Genomic DNA, 17314 nt, shown 5'->3' with positions numbered 1-17314 from the left:
GGTATTAAAGGGAACACTAGTGATGAAAGACTAGGGGAAAAGGTAGTATAAAAAATGTTTTTACACTAGGTTTTATATATATATATATATATATATATATATATATATATATAGTCCAGTAGTCTCCCTGCACACACACTTTTCAATATCGGTTCATGCCCGGTGCTGTAAAGCCATTGCCAAAAATATACATATATGTAGATAACAAGAGGCAAGCACTCACGGTCTTCTGGTTACTTTAAAACGATTTTTCCTTTATTTCATAGTTAAAATTTGATCGACGTTTCAGCCAGCATATGTGGCTTTCATCAGGATCACTTACAGCTCAAAATATGCAGTATACATAACTCATTTATATAGCAAGACAAATTAAACAAATAATGATTAAAACACTCACCACCTGAAGGCTGTTCCGCTTCCACGGCGTTGTGGCGCCATTTTTGCGCATGCGTCACGTTACCGCTACCCGGAAGTAGCGTGTTTACGTCACCGTTGCCATGGTTACCCGGTTTGTTTACCCGGCTCCATAGCAACAAAACGAGTACTGTACTCGTTCTCTATGTTGATCGCTCAGCCCTGGGGATCTAGCAAGATGTCAAATAAGTTTTACAATTTAAAATAGAACATAGTTTGTTATTAGAGGATACCGATAATTTCACTTAGTAATATTAGACTTACATCTCTGTTTAGTCATTAACCTTATTAGTGACATGTATTAGGGAATACTACTAACCTAATTTATTAGGGGCTGCCCATTTTTTAACTTTAATTCAGAATAATTCTAGACTTGATATGGAGGTAAATATTCAAGACATAATTATATAAAGATAAAGATAAAGTGTTACCTATATCTTAACTATTAAGTGCCCTTAAAGTGACTGATATTGTATATTTACAGTGTCTTATATCTCAATGTGTTTAAACTACTGAGGTGCTGTTTATGTGTAACAGAGATAGCAGTTATACACCATATACCGCAAACTGCTGCACTCTCTGTACAAGTGTATCATTAAATTCAAAAAAGTGCTGATAGTGCTGTCTATATACAAAAACTAACAATAGTGCATAATGTACAAAGAATTATATACAGAAAATTATATATTGAAAATTACTGTTTGATATATTTAAAGTGATACTTGTGCTATAACTCCCCATTACAGTATTACTATCATTAAGATAGTTCTGAAGTTTACCGGTTCATGTATTTAAAGTGATACTATGCTTTCATATATACATTAAAGTGCTAAACTAGTGTATTATCTTATATACATAACTAGGTAGAATGGCATATCATATTATAATAGTGCTATTGACACCAACTATTTACATTATTCATCATTATAGAGTATATTATGTGTCTTTTTCTATGCAGTTACTTAAGTTGCCTCGAGGCATGCTCCCTGTTATCTAATAAGGATATTGAATCAGACTATTTATTCATACTACTTTTGCCGTTTATATATCTTAACTTCAATATACTTAGTATTAATATTGTTACACGCTGTAGGTCATATTTCTAACCTGAATGACTATGTACTTAATACTATTTGGCTATCTATGTCTTATTACTTGTCTATATAATTACTAAAGTGTCATCTTCCTCCAATATTTCTCAAAATTACATGTTCATAGCTCGGGGGAGGCAGTCCATTACTTCAACTTTATATAAACGGGTGGTACGATATCATCTCGTTCAGTCCTCTAGGAACCACCGTATCCAATTCCTGTATCCAGAAAGTCTCTCTTTTCAACAGAGCGTTACCTCTATCTCCTCCTCTTCTGGAACTTGAATCCAATCAATTGCTACAAATTTTAGCGTGGTTAATGAATGTTTATATTCAAAGAAATGTTTCGCCACAGGTTTGTCCGTATGTCCATCTCTGAACGCTGTTCTTATATTGGATCTGTGACCCCTAATTCTATCACCGAGTTGTGTTTCGGTTTTCCCTATGTAAAACAATCTGCAAGGGCATGATATTTTATATATTACATGAGTCATCTTGCACGTGATGGTATATCGGATTTTGTATATCTTATTTCTGTGTGGATGATTGAAATTACGTGCTGGCACCATGTGGCTACACGTCACGCAGCCTAAACAGCGCACACTACCTCTTACTTGTATTGTCTTTTGCTCAGTATAGCTCTCAACCGGGTCTGTTCTCATTAGTATATCTCTTAAGTTTCTATTTCTTCTGTAACAAATTCTCTGTGTTTCTTTGAACTCTTTCGGAAGGCTCTTGTCACATGCCTGTCACGTCTAAACATTTGTTATGAAGGAACACAACTGCAGATTTCTTATAGTTTGAATTCTTATTATAAAAAGTAAAAGGTATTGACTTTAAATCCAATTTACAGGTACTGTAGCTTTAATTAGTAAACGATAACTGAAGTCCACAATTACAGGCACTGTAGCTTTAAGTAGTAAACGATAACTGAAGTCCACAATTACAGGCACTGTAGCTTTAAGTAGTAAACGGTAGTAATTAGCAGACACTGAATCAGAAAGAGTCTCTTAGTAGTGTTAATGAATTAGGTGATAAGAAGTTACAATAGCTGTTCCATAGGCTTTAACTGAAGCAAGACAGATGCAGCTAACTGATATAAAGTATGAGTTGAAGTTAGCTGTAATTGGTTTGTTTTATCGAAGGACTTTGGAGACAGGAAATAACAGCTTTGAGATGCAACGCTTATCACAGAGGTTTTACTTAGCTTCCGGCACATAGAACACTGGTTCCCGAGATCTCCTCAGAGGCGGTTATCCTGAATGGAGAGAGTTCAGCTTTAGTCGTGGATGAGGAGAGGTGAAGGGAACTTGAAGTCTTCCAGTCCGGTCCGGTAACAGAGGGCTTTCACAACGATGTTGTAGCCGGTTCGTGAGTACGGAACGTAGTTCAATAATCCAGCGTCGATCAGCTGGTGCGGTCGGATTAAATAAGGAGACCGTCTCATAAAGGGGTGTGGCTAAGCTCCGTGGAACCAGGAAGTAAGAGGATACCCTAGTTAAGGCATGACAGTACCCCCTCCTTAATGAGCAACCTCTGGGTGCTATTGACTTGGTTTAGAAGGGTAACGTTTGTGAAATTTGGAAATCAATTTGTCAGCATGAACGACAGAGGAGTTTTCCCATGTATCTTCATCAATTCCATATCCTTTCCATCTGATGAGGTATTGTAAAGAGCCACGATGGATCCTTGAATCTAGTATACTTTTAATTTCGTATTCTTCTTCACCCTGGACCAATATGGGATCAGGAGAAGTAGTGACATTTCTTTGGAAAGGGTCAGGATGATGAGGCTTTAGTAAGGACACATGAAAAACAGGATGTAGCTTCAAAGTAGGTGGAAGTTTCAATTTAACAACATTACGGTTGATAACCGATATTATTGGAAAAGGACCAAGAAAAAGGGAACTTAACTTCTTTGATGGACGGTTTGTAGAGATGTTCTTTGAGGAAAGCCAGACAAGATCACCGATTTCATAAGAGGGAGGAGGTTGTTCCACCAAGAAGTCCATAGAAATGGATTGCCAAGGCCGTTCAGGAATCGGTAAATTCAATAATTGACCGAATGGTCGATGATGGACATGTTTGGATCTTTGGCATATAGAACAAGATTTGACATAAGATTCAATAGTTCGGTCTTGACGAGGCCACCAATAGTATCTCTTAGACAATTCAAGGGTCTTTTTCATACCTGGATGACCTGCCAGAGGAGAATCATGAATAAATTCAAGTACTTTAATTCTGAAAGAGGGAGGTACATAAATCCGGTCTTTAAAATAGTAGAGACCGTTTTTCTTGGATAATTTCATTGATTTAGGAAGTTCAAGAGCATCTTCACTGAGATCTTTAATGTCGTCAATAAGAGAAGATAAGATTCCAATGACTGTAGGAGGAGGAAACTCCAGTTCGGTGTCAGAACAACATGAGGTTTTAGCTGGTTCTTTAGTAGACTGAAGAATTGGAATACGTTGCAAGCATGTTTTCTTGCAATAATCGGAATTAAAGGCAAGAGAGAAGGGAAACCATGAGATTTGAGGGTTGTGGTTCCTTAACCAGTTGATCCCTAATATAATAGGAAAAAATGGTGATGAGATAACATCAAATATAAGACTTTCCGTATGAGTATGATTGATGGTTACTTTTAGAGGGATGGATTCATGAAGTATTGGTCCCGATGAAATGAGGGACCCGTCAATCACTTTAACAGGCACAGAAGTTCTTTTACGAACACAAGGAATTTTATTCTTTGTTACAAAGGCTGAGTCGATGAATACTCCATTTGCACCGGAATCGATAACAGCCTTGGTTATAATTCTTTTATTGTCCCACTGTAATACAAGAACGATAGGGGACATTTGAGTATTTGCTGTAGAGGGAAGTACACTTAGGATGGAAGAGGCATGAGACTGCCTACTGCCTTTTATCCGTTTCAATAAAGGACAATCAGAGACTAAATGAACTTGAGAGGCACAATACATGCAGAGGTTTAATATACGTCTTCGATTTTTCTCTTCAGGAGTGAGGGGACTTCTTATTATCCCTATTTCCATAGGTTCGATTGGTTCAGATGGGTTGTCAGGAGGCTTTGGAGGATGAAATGATTTTTTCCCAGTTGAAGTTGAGAGAGCCTTTTCGGTCTTTCTTTCTCTAAGCCTTCTGTCAATGCTGATCGATAGATGAATCAGAGCATTCAAAGTAGTAGGGAGTTCTATTCTGGATAGTTCATCTTTAACAGCTTCAGATAAGCCGATTCGAAACTGGTTGCGCAATGCGATGTCATTCCATTGCGTTTCTGCTGCCCATCTTTTAAATTCAGCAATATAATCTTCAACGGGTCTATGGTTTTGTAGCAAGGTTCTAATTGTTAATTCAGCAGTATTTTGTTTGTATGGATCTTCATAGAGAAGAGACATGGCTTTAAGGAATTCCTCCAGTGAATCTAAGATGGGGTCATCATTGTCCAAAAAGGAATGGGCCCAGGACATAGGTTCACCTCTCAGAAATGAGATAACTGAATAAACCTTAGATCTTTCTGTGGGATAAGATCTAGGTTTTAAAGCAATCAATAATTTGCAGGAATAAAAAAACTCCTTATATTTGGAACGATCACCATAGAATTTTTCAGGGTTACATACAGCAGGATCGCTAGCCGAGTGCAGAATAGTATGAGGAGTATGAGTTTGTAAATCTCTGACATAAGTGAGAATTCTTTCGTTAGTAACTTGCAGGTCTAGCCTAACAGCGCACAGGAGCGGACGCCATATTCTGCAGCTCCTGTGTGCCGAAATCAAATCGGCAAATATCAGCGACATCTCGCCAGCCACATCGTACCTGAAGGCGGCATACTACTCAGGGCATCGTCCGGAATCGATCGATGCCTTTCTTTCTGGCCCCGGGCAGAAAATACCGCAACCGAGGCTCCAAGTCCTACCGCGCAGACAGCCGGCCGCAAGTGTCCGCGGGTGAATACTGGGGAGACCTGGCCTTCACAAATCTGCTGCCACCCTACCTCCTGGGCAGTGAAATGGGGAGAAAGTCCCAAAGGACACCCGCAAATGCCGCGAAAACGCAGCGCGAATTGGACCAGATGTGGACGTCTCAGCCACCAGCAAGAGACTCCAGAGAATCCTCTCAAGAGAGAGACTCGACATCCCAGCATCCGGAGAGAGGGAATCCACCCCAAAGCTCACTCCAGACCACCCAAGTGACTGCCAGCACATCGGGGCCACTGGCTCCTGCCACTAAGCAGGATATACAGGAGATGCTCACAGGCCTCCAATCCAACCTCAAAGCGATGTGGAAAGCAGACCTGGCGACACTAACCACAGAGGTACAAACGGTTGCAGCACGCTCCCAAGCCACAGCAGCAGACGTACTGGCCCTGCAACAGGACTTCCAGGCACTAAGATACAAGGTACTCCAAATACAAACAGCCCAGATTGAAACAAATAGACAAGTAAACACTCTAGACCAGTGGTAGTCAACCTTTTTCTTACTACCGCCCACTAATGCATCTTTTTGGTTGAAAAATTTTCCTTACCGCCCACCAGTTATCGCGCAAGTGTGGAATATTTTTTTCGAAAGGAGGGTGTTTTAAAAAAAAAAAAATGTACGTTCATTTATCTTTTTATTTCCAATGAATGCATGTTTATAATGTTTTTAACTTTATAAAGTTTAATGAGAAAACAATAAAGTAAATAGAAATTACCTTTACTAGTGATTAATGAGATCCTTGAGGTTGATGCTGCAAGACTAAATATTTGATATCCGGTTCGATTTTCGTAAGGAACAAACAAAGATCTCCTCTTTCGGTGATATTCAGACGACTTCTCTGTTTGCGCATAATAGGATTTCTCATCTGTGCGTCAACTCCCCTCTTCTCCCTTTTTTTCCCCCTTTTTTAACCTTCCTTATAGCAATGCCCAGTAGGAAGGCTGAGCTAGGTATCCCACTATAACAGACTGGCACACAGGGCCGCCATCAGGGCATGACAACCGTGACAATTGTCATGGGCCCGGCGGCCCTGGGGGGCCCGGCCGCCCGGGCCCCACGTGTATCAGCGGAACTGCCGCCGGTGCATCTGCACCGGGGCCCACACGCTTATGGGGCCCATCAGGTGGCCCAAGCATTTAGGGCCAGGCAATGGGCCCTATTATCTTCAGGGGCCCGGTCAGCGCTGTAATAGCGCGACCGGGCCCCTTTAAAAAAAAAAATGCAGCCGGAAGCAAGTGCTGCTGGGAGGAAGTGACGTCCGGTCACTTCCTCCCAGTTTACTCGGCGCGGGAAGGAGGAGAGAGAGGCCGCAAGGAGAGGCAGCCGACTCACATCATCCCCAGCCAATGAGGTGTATGTGTGTATGCCAGTGTGTGTGTGTATGTATGCCAGTGTATGTGTATGTCAGTGTATGTGTGTGTATGCCAGTGTATGTGTATATGCAAGTGTATGTGTATATGCCAGTGTATGTCAGTGTATATGTGTATGCCAGTGTATGTGTATGCCAGTGTATGTGTGCCAGTGTGTGTATGCCAGTGTTTGTGCACTGTGTGTATGCCAGTTTCAGTATTTGTATCTGTTAGTGTGTGTGTGTGTGTATTCCTGTGGGCAGGATTTGGAGGCGGGCCCTGTGGGCGGGCTTGAAGGGGGGCCCAGACCTTGAGCTATGTTAGAGGCCCCAAAATTGTTGATGGTGGCCCTGCTGGCACACATACATACATACATACATACAGACACACAAGACACACATACAGACAGACAGGCACACATGCAGACACACACACAAACATACAGACAGGCACACATACACACAGACACACACACAAGACATACATACACACATACAGACAGACACAAGAAACATATACATCCAAAGACAAGACACACATACATACACACATATATACAGACAGACACACACACGACACATACAAAGACACACATACATACAGACACACAAAAGACATACATACAAACACAAGAAACATATACATACAAAGACAAGACACACATACATACACACATATATATATATACAGACAGACACACACACACACGACACATACAAAGACACACACACAGACACACACAAGACATACATACAAAGACACATACAAGACATACATACAAAGACACACACACAGACACACACAAGACATACATACAAAGACACATACACACACAAGACATACATACAAAAACAAGACACATATATACAGACACACACAAGACACATACATAAGACACACATACAGACACACACAAGACATACATACAAAGACACATACACAAACAAACACACATTATATTTAAGTCACCTTCCTGTTTCCTACCTTTAAGGTGCAGGAGGGTGACTTTCCCTGGGGTCCAGTGGTGGCTCAGGTGGATGGGAGTCAGAGTTCCCACTCTGACTCCCTCCTCCTCCTTCCTCCCGCGCGGGCTCTCAGTATGCTGGGAGGAGTGACCGGGGAATCACTTCCTCCCAGCAGAGATGATGTCATCACAGGGGGCCGGTCGCGCTGTTAAAGCGCCCAGCGCTGACCGGGCCCCCTCACAATCCACATCCACCGGGTGGCCCTGACAGCATGGGCCACCCGATGGACCCCTCTATATGCGGCCCCGGCGGATTGCCGCCGGGGCCGCAAGTGGTGATGGCGGTACCCGGTCGCAGGGGTACCGCCGGCTCGCACCCGCCCGCCCGCCCGCTCACCCAATCCATAAAAAAATTTGAAAATCCCTACCGCCCACCTGGAATCCCGAAACGCCCACTAGTGGGCGGTAGGGACCAGGTTGACGACCCATGCTCTAGACGATAGAGGCAGGAGGAAAAATATTAAGATTAGGGGAGTCCCAGAAAACATACCCCTGGAAGAACTGCCGCACTTCGTGAGACGGCTGGTGGCATCCCTGCTACCGGCAAAACAAGCTAAGTACTTTACGTTTGATGGGGTGTATAGGATAGCTAAGTCCCCTAAAGCTCCAGCCACAGCACCGAGAGACATCATCCTCAGGTGCCAAAATGTTGCCGACAAACTAGGCCTAACTGCAGCGCTTAAGGGGAAATCCCCATATGACTTTGAAAACAGCCATATCTCCTTCTTTCAGGACTTGAGCAGGGCTACCTTATTATGGCGCAAGAGCATGCAACCCCTCACAAGGGCATTACAAGGGGAAAACCTGACATACAGGTGGGCAACCCCAAACACCCTATGGGTCACTAAGGACGGACAATCCTTCAAAGCTACGGCCCCGACAGACGCACCAGCACTGCTGACAGCACTGGGCTTACCCGCCACTGGAACTCCAGCACCGGGAATATCTCACCCTCACCCCGGACCGGATGCCGAGTCATCTACGCCAGCGCCGAGGAGGAAGCAGGGCCCCACTACCTGAAGAGGCGCTTACAATCGCAGAGCCCCAAGATCATCACGCACTGTTTATTGTTGCAAGCCAAGGCTGCTGGGACTTATACGTTTAACTAATTTTCTTATACCAATGTTCATTTGACCGTTTAATTTCCCTCAGTTCTTTTATGTTTACGCCTGCTGACACGCTCCACTTATACAACCACAGTAGGGCGTCAGAACCTCCACTGACCCAGAACCCAGACACATGGGTTTGGTAAACCTGGCGGGATGCACTTTAATGCACCCTCCCCTCCCCCCGTTCCCTAGGTTACAGGGATAGAAATCACCGGGGCACACACGGGTCACCACTTACACGCCGACCTTAGAGACAAAGGTCACACCTCCATGGGAGACCAATAACCCCACACAACCCTAGCCTCAGTCGTTCGACTCATTACTTGCTCCCCACAAAGGAGACCACCGCAGTAGACACGTAGAGCGTCAGGAAGGAGCAACATCTCCATGACACACCACAAACAAATATAGCGGGCATACCCACAGACAAGCTTCACTTGGAACTCCCAACGGAGACACACTCACTATGGGGATACACTACAAACACATAGGTCACCCCGTTATAACCACACAGCCCAACCAAAACAAAATGTGCAATGTATTGAATGCCATGTTCATTGTATAACTTTGACAGTTTGACCACATGGAAGTGGCAACCACAAATGATCTGTATTATACAACATGCACCAAAAATAAAGAATTAAAAAAAAAAAAAAAAAAAGTAACTTGCAGGTCTTGCACACCTTGGGCTAGTGTATCAACTCTTTGATTCAGCGTAGTTATCGTAGAATCGAAATCTGCTGGATCCATTACAAGGGCTGGATTATTCTGTCACGTCTAAACATTTGTTATGAAGGAACACAACTGCAGATTTCTTATAGTTTGAATTCTTATTATAAAAAGTAAAAGGTATTGACTTTAAATCCAATTTACAGGTACTGTAGCTTTAATTAGTAAACGATAACTGAAGTCCACAATTACAGGCACTGTAGCTTTAAGTAGTAAACGATAACTGAAGTCCACAATTACAGGCACTGTAGCTTTAAGTAGTAAACGGTAGTAATTAGCAGACACTGAATCAGAAAGAGTCTCTTAGTAGTGTTAATGAATTAGGTGATAAGAAGTTACAATAGCGGTTCCATAGGCTTTAACTGAAGCAAGACAGATGCAGCTAACTGATATAAAGTATGAGTTGAAGTTAGCTGTAATTGGTTTGTTTTATCGAAGGACTTTGGAGACAGGAAATAACAGCTTTGAGATGCAACGCTTATCACAGAGGTTTTACTTAGCTTCCGGCACATAGAACACTGGTTCCCGAGATCTCCTCAGAGGCGGTTATCCTGAATGGAGAGAGTTCAGCTTTAGTCGTGGATGAGGAGAGGTGAAGGGAACTTGAAGTCTTCCAGTCCGGTCCGGTAACAGAGGGCTTTCACAACGATGTTGTAGCCGGTTCGTGAGTACGGAACGTAGTTCAATAATCCAGCGTCGATCAGCTGGTGCGGTCGGATTAAATAAGGAGACCGTCTCATAAAGGGGTGTGGCTAAGCTCCGTGGAACCAGGAAGTAAGAGGATACCCTAGTTAAGGCATGACAATGCCAACATGTTCCAATTTCTTTTCACTATGTTGGTTATTCTCTGTGATTTGCTGTGGAACGTCATGGGGAAGACCAATTTAGAACTGTTAATAGTGTCTTGTGGCGTGGTCGCATTCTTCTCTGCTTCTGCTTCTTCCATCGCTTTATCTAAGACTCTTTCATTATATCCCCTATTCAAAAATTTAATTTTCATTTCCTGTAATTGTTGTTGTTTCACCGCTTCCTTTGAATTGTTTCTCATGACCCTGAGAAATTTAGCTTTTGGTATAGATTTTATTAAATTCTTTGGGTGCGCACTGTTGTAATGTAATATGGTGTTCCTGTCTGTAGGTTTAGAGTAAAGGCTATAGACCATTCTATGATTTTCCACGGACAGTTCAATATCCAAAAATTTTACTTTATCTGTGTTCACATTGGCCGTCATCCGTATCGGTGTCGGAAGCTGGTTAATGTATTCAACCATTCCTTGAGCTTGTGTTATGGTACCACGCCAGATTATCAGGATGTCGTCTATGAAGCAAAAATATCAAGATCCAGCGCACTCTCCTATCTACTAAACAGCAACTTCAATGTTGACAGATTGTATTAGTTTTTAAAAGTTTTTTTAAAAACACCTAATCTAGGCAAAAAAAATATAATGGGGATTTAGTTACATTATATGATCATACATTGCATAAGCCTGCCACAACGTCAATGTACCCTATCTTTGGCAGGTCCTACTCTCACAGGCTTATGCAATGTATGATCATATAATGTAACTAAATCCCCATTATATATTTTTTGCCTAGATTAGGTGTTTTTAAAAAAACTTTTAAAAACTAATACAATCTGTCAACATTGAAGTTGCTGTTTAGTAGATAGGAGAGTGCGCTGGATCTTGTGTATTGTTTATTGTATAATATGGCCCCCAGCAGCACCCCATTTAAGCATGTTCAGGTGAGTGCAACCATCCCCCATGTTTTATATATATATATATATATATATATATATATATATATATATATATATATATTTGGGAGTCTAGCCAACTCCTTGGTTTTGCACCCCTCCCTGTTACAGGTGCCTCATCTCAGGTCCCTATTAGCCTTGTACTGCAGAGAGCCTCAGATGGAATTTTTTCCCAAGTAAGTGGGTTAATCTCATAAGAGCAGACATTAGGCTGTGAGAGTAGGACCTGCCAAAGATGGGGTACATTTACATTGACGTTGTGGCAGGCTTATGCAATGTATGATCATATAATGTAACTAAATCCCCATTACCGTATATACTCGAGTATAAGCCGAGTTTTTCAGCCCATTTTTTGGGCTGAAAAACCCCAACTCGGCTTATACTCGAGTCAAGGTCTGTATTATGGCAATTTGCATTGCCATAATACAGACCGGGGGAGAGGGGGGCTGGCAGAGCTGTACTTACCTGTTCTGCAGCTCCTGTCAGCTCTCTCCTCCTCCGCGCCGTCCGTTCAGCACCTCGGTCAGCTCCCAGTGTAAGTCTCGCGAGAGCCGCGGCTCTCGCGAGACTTACACTGGGAGCGGACCGAGGAAGCTGCACAGACCGCGCGGAGGAAGAGAGAGCTGACAGGAGCTGCAGAACAGGTAAGTTACAGCTCTGCCAGCCTCCCCTTCCCCCCACTGAACTGCCACTGGACCACCAGGGAAGGAGAGCCCCCCTCCCTGCCATGTATCAAGCAGGGAGGGGGGACGAAAAAAAAATAAAATAAGAAATAATAATAAAAATAAATAAATAATAATAATAAAAAAATAAATAAAAAAAAAAGGGGGTATAAGGACCACTGTGGGAGGGGGGGTATAAGGACCATTATGGGAGGGAGGGGGTGGGATAAGGACCACTATGGGAGGGAGGGGGGGTATAAGGACCGCTATGGGAGGGAGGGGGGGGATAAGGACCACTATTGGAGGGAGGGGGTGGGATAAGGACCACTATGGGAGGGAGGGGGTATAAGGACCGCTATGGGAGGGAGGGGGGGGATAAGGACCACTATGGGAGGGAGGGGGGGATAAGGACCACTATGGGAGGGAAGGGGGGGATAAGGACCACTATGGGAGGGAAGGGGGGGATAAGGACCACTATGGGAGGGAGGGGGGGGATAAGGACCACTATGGGAGGGAGGGGGGGGGATAAGGACCACTATACCACTATGGAAGGGAGGGGGGATAAGGACCACTATCGGAGGCAGGGGGGTGGGATAAGGACCACTATGGGAGGGAGGGGGGAGAAAAGGAACACTATGGGAGGGAGGGGGGGATAAGGACCACTATGGGAGGAAGGGAGGGGGGGGGATAAGGACCACTATGGGAGGGAGGGGGATAAGGACCACTATGGGAGGGAGGGGGGGATAAGGACCACTAGGGGAGGGGAGGGGGAAGTAAGGACCACTAGGGGAGGGGAGGGGGAAGTAAGGACCACTAGGGGAGGGGTGAGTCAGGACCACTGGGGGAGGGGGGTGAAGGAACACGGGGGTGGGGAGGTAAGGACCACTGAGGGAGGAGGAGGGGAGGTCAGGACATATGGGGGGGGCAAATATCCTTGCACCGGCCCTGCACACACTGCATTCATACACTGCATTCATACACACACTGCATTCATACACACACTGCACTCATACACACACACTGCATTCATACACACACACACTGCATTCATACACACACACACTGCACTCATACACACACACGCTGCACTCATACACACACACGCTGCACTCATACACACACACGCTGCACTCATACGCACACACGCTGCACTCATACGCACACACTGCATTCATTATACACACACTGTAAATAAATATTCAATTAATATATTTTTTTTAGGATCTAATTTTATTTAGAAATTTACCAGTAGCTGCTGCATTTCCCACCCTAGTCTTATACTCGAGTCAATAAGTTTTCCCAGTTTTTTGGGGAAAAATTAGGGGCCTCGGCTTATATTCGGGTCGGCTTATACTCGAGTATATACGGTATATTTTTTTTGCCTAGATTAGGTGTTTTTAAAAAAACTTTTAAAAACTAATACAATCTGTCAACATTGAAGTTGCTGTTTAGTAGATGGGAGAGTGCGCTGGATCTTGTGTATTGTTTATTATATATATATATATATATATATATATATATATATATATATGTGTGTGTGTGTATTAAGGCAGTTTGCCTGGATTTGTGGGAGGGGCTGGTTTGCTGCCTCTAGCCTACTTAAGGCACTCCCCTTACCTTGCTCCTTACCATTCGAGGTCAGCGTTTAATGATTTCCACTTCCGGGTCATCCAGACGCCATTTTACCTTTCTAAGCAGAGCTGTGTCAGGAATCCAGCCACAGGCTTTTCCGGCCTACCACCTTCTTTCTTCAATCCATCGCCGTGGATGGTGTCCAAGTGACTCACAAACCGTAAGTCGACCTACCCGTTATGCCAGGCATCAGTCCCACGGCACCATGCACGGGTCAGGTCCTCACTTTACGGCTGCATCTTGTCTAAGTCTGTTCTAAAACCATTGCATGTTCATGCATATCATTCATTTAAACCCCCTACCGGTCTTTGGGTGTACTACAGGCTTCTTAGACATTATCGCATTTCATGTACAAACCAACGAACCACTGCATTTTCGCCTACACACTGACCCCTACCGGTCATTCAGTGTACTACAGGCTTCTCAGACATTATTGCATTTCATGTAAAAACCAACCTTGCTTCATTTAAACGATTGTCATTTCGGTTTGTGTTTTCTGGTCGGCACTTATTCATAGTATATTCTATGCACGATTGCTGTTCGCATTAAAATGCATACTGTTAAGCTATTCATGCTAACTTCTGTTTCCCTTCATACTAAGATTCGGTTATTCTGCTATGTATTCACATAGATCTTTTTCGTGAGTTACATTTCATAATTTCATGTATTTACATTTGGTTAAAAAGTTGCTTGGTTGGGGGCGTGGCCTGGACGTCGGACGAGATGGCGGCGTGAAACGAGGGCTCCCTCCAGGCTCACAGCTACAACCCGCCAAACCCGCACTAATCGACGGAATAATGGGGAAAACGACCAAACAACAGCAGGCTGCCTCGACCGCCGGCACCCCAAGGAGCTCTCAACCGGCAGGCATGCGCCAATACCTTACAACCCAGGCCGACCAAACCGCACAGGCCTTCAACGGCGCAGAAGCCTCGGGCCTAACACGCCCGTCCTCACCGCATGGCGAGCACCAGCTACAGGTACAGCACGGACCCAACCGCCCCAGGCCCAAACACAGCCGGACTGGGTAGCAATAATCAGCAGCTTACCCACTAAAGCCGACTTAAAGGAGGCTAATGCGGCACTGCATAACTCCATAAAGGGAGAACTTCAGGCCCTAAGGGAAGACATGCAGGGAATCCATCACAAACTAAATAAACTGGAGGCAGAATGTGATCAAGTGGTGTCAGCACAGAACACGGCCGCGGACATCATACAGAAGCAAGCGGCCCAAATCCGCCAAATGGCCCTCCATGTTGAAGATCTGGATAACAGAGGGAGGCGGCAAAACATAAGAATAAGGGGCCTACCCGAAGATCTAGACCAAACTACCCCAATACGTGACACCCTAACTGAGATATTTAATTCCCTCCTGCAGAGGCCAGTCAAGACGCCCATCATCTTTGTCAGGGCGCACAGGGCCCTTGACCTAGGGGACCTCCAGATTTCCCTCCCCCCAGGGATGTTATCTGCTGCCTACAACACTTTCAAGAAAAAGAAGACATTCTGAGAAGCGCTAGAGACAAGAAACAAGTCTCCCATAATGGACACGACATACAACTGTACCCTGACCTTTCGCCGGCAACAATGGCGTACAGGCGGGCCATGCGCCCACTCACACGCGTACTACAGGCCAATCGGATTAGATACCGATGGAACTTCCCAACAGGACTTCAAGTCACCACACCGACTGGCCCTCTCACGGCGAGAAGAGAAGAAGATCTAGGGGACCTCATGAAGGACCTGCAACTACCCCCGCTACACATGACGTGGCCGGACCCAATGGCCTTCTATAACTTTACTCCTGAGACACACCGCCAGGCACAGCTACCTCCCAGAACCCGGAGGACAAGGTAACAGGCCACTCGCCCCTCGGGTGCCAACGCATAAGAGGACAGGCACAACCCTCCACCCCTGGAACCCACGGGAGGCCGACTGCAGCCAAGTTTACAGTTGCCTGCCTCCACACCGAGAGACTAAAGACACTCCACACATCTGAACCGCAAGTATACAGCCCAATGGGCGATAGCCATTCAGAACTCACACGGCCACAGAGAGCTAGAGACACAGGTGGACACGCTCTGCGCACAGTGTATAAGGGACGATGCGATACCAAGACATTGGTCCAGACCCCCTGAGTCCACCACCTTGCTGAACAGTCTGGGGCCGCAGGGGATGGCTGGGCAAGGGTTACCATAGGGAAGGGAGCACACTCACAGATCAGTCCAACCTTAGCTAGAGTAGAGGGGGGAGGGCCCGTGTCCCGGCTGGGCCCTGCCGCTGGAGCCCGCCCGCTCTGTGACGAACTTCGGGGAGCAGGCGGGGGGTGCCGTTGGTGGGGCACACCTGGGAGAGGGGTCGCAACCAAACACTATGGGACAGAGGATGAGTGGGCAGTCGGGACGGACGACCCGGTGGTGGGGATTGAACGGACATCCGTTTCCTGAACATAGGAGAGGGAGGTGGACAAACAAAGGGTATCAAACCTGGTAAACATCCTCATAACATGGTCAGACAGCCCGAGTTAGTACACCGCTAAACCCGCCCCAGGTCCCGGGCACCGAATAACCACATTTCGGACCCAACCTTCCACACGCATAGGCCCAGTAAGGGACACCACACGTAATACGAGGTAGAGAGGCCCAGAAACTCAAGCACTACTTGACCCAGAAATTCTAGAAATACTCAAATACTATATGTGGGAACTGTGTGGGTTTTGGGGGGGGGGGGCAAAATGTGCATGACCCTGTGAAGTTATCAAACTGTTATGACCTGTTTTCACCTGTTGTGATATGTACCCAGTTATAACGCTGTTTTCTTAATGCAACCTTATTACAAATGACAGAACAGCCGCACGCTGAACTAAGGCACTCATCGACACACACCCATACTGGCCATAGGGCCAACACACCCCGAGGCAGGGACGACGGAAACACACATATCAAGTAGACAAAGACGAGCCACACAGGGAAGTCACGTGACCCGACGCACCACAGGGACACCGACTCGCTCTACCGGACGCCCAACTGACGCCCTACAGGGAGGCGCCAGTCAGGTAACGAGCCACTCACCGACACCTCGGGAGGTGCGGTGGAGAGAGGCTACCCGACGCCTACACCTCATCGTCATTAGATAGTGACGAGACAACTGGAGGCATCTATACGCCTCCACCACTTACCCTTCCACCCAGACCTTCACACCCCCTCCATCCCTACCCTAACGCCTAATATCTTGACCGTACCCTCCCTGACACACCTGGGACTCTACGTGACTACCCGCCACACAGAGACTCCGGACAGTGACACCTCCCAAACCCGCCCATAAGCGACCCGACCACACGACATGACGCTGACTCCTGACCACCTACGTGTCCTCACAATAAATGCCAAAGGACTGAACAAACCAGAGAAGAGAACGGGGGCCCTACGGGACTTCCACAGGCACAAGGCCTCTATAGTTATGATACAGGAAACCCACTTCAAAAAAGGGGCGAGACCTAAACTGACTAACCAACACTACACCCAGGGGTACTACAGTGACTACCACGGTGGCAAAGC

The 17314-nt window shown here is 45.4% G+C and overlaps 1 protein-coding gene across 1 annotated transcript in view; it reads right to left on the bottom strand.

Moving 5' to 3' along the window:
* Positions 1–17314, bottom strand: part of LOC134567953 (chloride channel CLIC-like protein 1) — a 144202-nt gene that overhangs the window by 585 nt on the left and 126303 nt on the right. The window lies entirely within an intron of this gene.

This window comes from Pelobates fuscus, chromosome 7 (assembly GCF_036172605.1).
Source record: "Pelobates fuscus isolate aPelFus1 chromosome 7, aPelFus1.pri, whole genome shotgun sequence".
Lineage (NCBI taxonomy): Eukaryota > Metazoa > Chordata > Amphibia > Anura > Pelobatidae > Pelobates > Pelobates fuscus.
The sequence above is the reverse complement of the archived record's forward strand: the minus strand, read 5'-3'. Positions and strand labels throughout refer to the sequence as shown.